Below are 6000 nucleotides of genomic sequence, written 5' to 3'. Positions count from 1 at the left end.
AAAAATAATATTTTTTAAACGAAAAACATGTCACGGCCAGTTACGAAAACTTTCCTCCAAAATTTGTCCACAAATGATAATGTAAACCATGTATTAGCATTTTTTTTATTGAACCATACTACGAAACAGGCAAAATGGCAAGAGAGGAAGAGTTTATTTGTAACATTTATGTGTGAGGCTTTTTAATTGGGCGCCATCGCGTTTATTTTGTTTCCGATAGACGCTTTATCTGTGGTCGTTCCCGTGAGCTGATAGGTCGCTGCTCAGTGGTCGCAGTATGGCCTATGGAATATATGGCGGTGTTTACGTATTAAATGATGAACGCTGACACATTCGCGCTGTACAGTAGTCTGTAGGTAAGTTTCATAATTACAACACATATACAACAGATTTTATTTTCAGGTTATCTAGTATTTGCATTTAGCACGACTGTGAGTAGTTCGAAAGATTCCTTCGTTGTATCATTTCTGGATGGTGTCAGACCCGAAAAACTAGACTTACAGGCTTAGTGCCAAATAATGGAAAAATACCTATGGTTTAAGAAGTTTTCAGAAAGAAACTAATAAATCTAGTCCTATGACATACAGATTTTAGCCCCGACGATATCCCAGATGACAGTGCTAAAACTTCACGATATAAAGAAAGAAATGTTATTCCTTGAAATAAACATGCATTGGAAAAATTCTGTCTTCTGAACTTGCGCATTGAAATTCTGGATACGCACATTTTATTGAAATTAACTGTGCATTATACCTCGTTTATTGTGTTCACATTCACTATATAATAAATTTGCATATGACCACCTTCGCTCACCTTTATACGTTGCTGGCTGCAGAGGAACTCACTCGGCGTGAAAAGTGAAATGAAAGTATTTCTGATAATGACATTTAATGTTCTGGTCGTATCACTATAGTCCTTCGAATAAATTAAAATTACCTACTCGAACGTAAGTGGGAGTTTGTGCATTATTAACTGACCAATAACAAATCTAAATGTTTGTGTTCTGAGAGGGAACCCGTTTTGAAAGAAGTTTTCGAATAACATGCTACAGTTCGTTGGGATTCAAAATTACGTCGGTTTTGTGCTGGCAGAGTGTAGGGCAGTTTGTGTGTGTTAACTGTTCATATATTAAGACTGAATACAGTGCAGTCATACTATTTTAAGACATTGTAAGGCTTAAGGTCTATATAATACCAAGCTAAAAATATAAGAAAGGAAAGAAATTGGGTAAATAAGTCTCTCAAATTAAGCGGCTAGATTGTGGAAATGAGTCTACTTGATGTAAATTCTTTCCCATGAAGAACTTGGATCTTTTTCATAATAAATTAACCTTATAAAATGTTGTTAATGAAGTTTATCTGTAAAGAAATATCAGAAATAGCTTGAGAGACTGGTGTTGGTCTCACCTTCATAAATGACACCTTTGGTTAAATTAGGATCACTTAGCTATGTAGACTTGCAAAGAGGAGCTCCTTGAGGATGACAAAAATTTTGAAATGTTATCTCTGTGTATTAGAGGACTGACTTAGTCACCACTATTTCAGCATTCAGGTTTTATTTGCATTTCTGCCCGTTTGCTTTCTTTTTACTGCCAGTAAGACTTCAATTTTCATTTATGATCTTTTCATGGAAGTAAGTGAAGTTCTTGTGCACTGTAAAAGATGGGGAGTTGACATTCATTAGTGGGTTACATAAAAAAAAAAAAGTTTGGATATTTCTTTTCATTATTTCACTGATTAAATGATCATGTATGTTGGGAGGGGGGGTATATTATAGAGAGAAAACCTAATTTAACATTTACTCTTAGAGATACAGCTGAAACACATTTAGTGCATGTTGTCATTGTTATTACCTATAATCTGGATATTTTTCAATTTTTTCCAAATTATTTGATCAGGACATTCATGGCTACATTTAGAACATGTTCAATCACCTGAGGACCATTGTCTTAATAGTTTGAGTTGGTTATGTTTGTAGATCTTATCTTGTTGTGTTTGATTGCTCCCCCCTCCCCCCTCTCTCTCTGTCTCTCTCTCTCTCTCTCTCTCTGTCTGTCTGTCTCTGTGTGTGTGTGTGTGTGTGTGTGTGTGTGTGTGTGTGTGTGTGTGTTTTTTATTTACATAGGGAAGTTTTAATTTTTGAGGCGTTATGGTTTTGTTTTTTGCAGCGGTAGGTGTTGGTTTTTCCATATCAGTAGTTATGGTTGACCTATATAGGTCAAGGGAAATGACAGATTCTGATTTTCGTATTTTTATATGTAGGTGTAGGTGGGTACCGAAAGCTGTGGTCAAGGGAAATGTCAAATTCCAATTTCCGTAGTTTTTGCTGTAGGCGTTGGTGTTTTGGTATTGTCAGCTGCCATTGACCTATATAGGTCAAGGGAAGTGTCAGATTCCTGCAGATTTTGTAATTTTTTTTTTTTGTTCATCATGTGTGTGTTAGGATCGTGGTGGTTTTTTTACTGTTACATTTAGCTTGTCCCCTCCCTAAAACCCCAAATTACCTGCAGTTGTCCCATTAGTTTGATTGTATTTTTGGAAGGAGATGTTACTATCTAATTTATACGTATTTTTGTGTTTGTTGCCATGTGTATGTAGTGATATCATAGGTGCCATATTGTTGACGCTTAGAATAGCCATTTCCACTATATTGATATCATGGGTAAAAGCAGACGGGTGGAATATGACACTTCCATATTCGCCTCTTGATCATATATAAGGATGTCTGTTGTCAAGTGAGATACCAGTTTTCATAGGAAGTTCATATCAGTATGCTTAAAATTAAATGCAGTCCACAAAGTATTACACACAGTCAAAGAATTCCTGTAAAGAATAGAAACAGCTGTGCAAAAGAAAAATTTTAATCAGACCACCAGTGACTGATTTTATGTGAACAAGTTTATTGTATGTATACCTGTATGATTGAATAATGTACTGTTTTTTGTCCTATGCTGAGAGTTTTGTATCTTCGTGAAGATCATTTACTACTTGCATTGCGATATTTATTTTGTAAATTAAACTATTCTTGTTGACCAAGCACATAAGTGAAAAAATGTACTGGCATTCATGACGAGCTGCTTGAATAAATTTGTGCAAGAGTGTCTAGGGTCGATTCTACTCATAAACCTGATTACCTCCATTGGTGCCATCAAGACATTGGAAAAAAAAGACATTTTTAAATCTTTAAATTAAAAGCTTTGGTGCCAAACATTTAAAGTCTTTTCTTCAACATTTGAGTGCTGCAAGATGTGCCATACTGAAGAATTTGTTTACATGTGACTGATTTCACTTGAATATAACGTCATACGTCATAAATATCCAAGGTATGCAGCTTTGATTGTTTGCAAATCACAGAATTGTAACTGAACAAACAGCATCTGGTGTCGAATTGTCTTTTTCATAGGTTGAGGATGTGGACTTACTTTCAGAGCTGATTATTAGTGTGTAATACCAGGAATTTTGAAGGCTTAACTGTCGATTTATTTCAGCATCTTCCTGTTTTTTGTGTGCAGTTGAAACTGAATGAACTGAGTCTTGTGAACACTGAAAGACAAATGATTTGAAGTGAACCAGCCTAGAGCTGCATTGAATATTGTGGGTGAAGTGTTCTCTAAACTGCAGTTGGTTGCTTTGTCAACCATAATGGTTGTGCTGTCTGCAAATAGGATAAAGTGTGCTTTTTGGCTCACACACAATGGCAGCTCATTGATAAAGATTAAGAATATGAACTCTACAATATTCGACATCTCACTGCGCCCAAGTCAGAACAGGCAGTAGCTATTGCAGAATTATTTGACACTACCTTCTGCTTTCTGCCCTCTTGTTTCATGCCACATCCCTGCTGTTCCATTTAGACCATAGTAGAATTTTACTATGGATACTGCATTTAGATGGTCCATAATCCTCTTGTACATAAACTTATCCATTATTTGTGGATGACTTGGAAGCCTCAGCTTTATCACCTTTTTTGAAGAATAGTTCGACAATTGCACATTTGAATCCAATAGGAAGAGCACCTTGATTTAAAGGTTCATTAAATATTTGACAAAACTCTTAAAAATAAATTAATAGCACTGCTGTATTACTTTAATTGGGAAATACGGAAGCGTCCGATCCCACCCGTCTGCTTTGACCCGTGACATCACAAATATGGCGGAAATGACCATAAACCACGATTCCAATACAGCACATATAAAGTCGTTACATACACATTATGAGGATGAAAATACATCGAAAAACAAACACACACACACTTTCCACAAAAAGCCTAACGGGACGTGTGTGGAAAATGGGGTGTTTTTCGGTGGGGGGCAAACTAAATATAAACAAATTTAGGCACCCACACACATACAAAACCACACAAAATGACGAAAAAAACCGACATCACAAAATTCCCCAAATACCACTGAACACAATATCTTCTGGAATCGGACACTTCCCTTGACCTATATAGCTCATCAGCAGCTTCCGATCCCATAAATTAGGATCACACTTCCCTTGGCTTATATAGCTCAAAAACATCTCCCAATACCAATACCAACACCAACATACACAGCCACACTTTGGGATTGAACACTTCCCTTGACCTGCGCAGTGTTAATTTTATCTGTCTTATCCATTCCTGAACAAAAACAACAACCGATTAATTTTACTAAAATTACCACACGACGTACAGCAAACAACACTAAATTAACCTTCACACAAAATCGTTAACTCACTGAAACGAATTCCACTACAAACACAGCCAACACGCGAACAATTCTTGATAAAGAGCAAAAGCAAACTGAGCCCATTACACCACACAAACGGAAACCCTGAACATACCACCAGAGAGCACAACAAACCACAACACGATGACATCTACAAACACGCCACACTCACAAACCAAACTCCACGCTGTCATGACATCACACACGACAACACCCTTACGTCACGGGTCAAAGCCGACACGTGGGATCGGACGCTTCTGTCAACCCCTTTGATTGATACATTGTCCACACCAGTGCTATTTTTGTCTTTCATTTGTGTTATCACCTTCCCAACCTCATAGTGGGATAGCCCTACATGCATCTGGCTGATTTTGTTCTCTGCAGATTTTTGTAGAAAGTTCACGGCATCAACCACAAACCCTCTACTACCAATTTCATGAGTTATTGTCCAAAAATTGTTGTTGAAAATATTGCTAACTATTTCATCATCTACCATGCTGCCATGATAACGCACTTCAGTAGTGCCTGTATCGCCTGCACTTTACCTGTCCTCCCTTTTCGCCGTCATCCAAATTGTAGCATTTAAAATTGGTCTTACATCACTCTTGTGAGAAAGTCAATAACTGTCCTCAGATTAAAAGAGCTCATTAAACTCTCAGAATGTGTCCTATCATTATTGCAGGTAAGAAAATTTACATTAAAATCACCAGGCCTGTTTATTTCCTTGATTTTTGAGAACAATAGTTAAGTGATTCTGCCTGCTTGAAAAATATACTCAGATTGACCATTCATTTGATACAAATGCTACTTTACGGATTTCTCCTGGAATATTACTGTTTCCTTTGAGAGTAACTATCGTACTGATCATTTTACATGTTTCTAACTGCCTTTTAATAAACATTTTTCTCTGCCAACTGTTTCAGTGCTGGTGTCTTGCATTTGAAAAATCAGTGTGTCTTTCAAGAGAATTTAAATTATTTTTCCACTTTATTGTAAGATTTATGCAGTGCATTCTTCAACGTACAAAATTGTTCATAATATGCATAGTAATATACATTGGAGATTTGTCTATTGTACTGGGTGGTTGTAATTAAATTTCCCTATTTAACACACTATATTGCGGAAACTAATTACCATATGAGTACCACTTGGTGGCCTTAATGTCCAGAGTTTGGGGTGCATGATTTCCATGTGTAACAGTGCCACCGTGCAGTCCAACTATGGCCACCACGTGCCATTATCTGTCATTGTGATTCATAGTCTTGCAATCCTGACCATCCACAGTGCACTTG

At 36.9% G+C, this 6000-nt stretch overlaps 1 protein-coding gene across 1 annotated transcript in view; it reads left to right on the top strand.

The window, feature by feature from the left end:
* Positions 1-257: 257 nt before the first annotated feature.
* Positions 258-6000, top strand: part of LOC126143140 (uncharacterized) — a 273492-nt gene continuing 267749 nt past the window's right edge. Inside the window, exon 1 of the mRNA XM_049915350.1 lies at positions 258-356. The gene's annotated coding sequence lies outside the window, so the exon portion shown is untranslated. The remainder of the gene's footprint in view (positions 357-6000) is intronic.

The sequence above is a fragment of the Schistocerca cancellata genome, unplaced genomic scaffold, assembly GCF_023864275.1.
Source record: "Schistocerca cancellata isolate TAMUIC-IGC-003103 unplaced genomic scaffold, iqSchCanc2.1 HiC_scaffold_782, whole genome shotgun sequence".
NCBI classification, from domain to species: Eukaryota; Metazoa; Arthropoda; class Insecta; order Orthoptera; family Acrididae; genus Schistocerca; species Schistocerca cancellata.
This window is presented reverse-complemented; position numbering and strand designations above follow the sequence as displayed.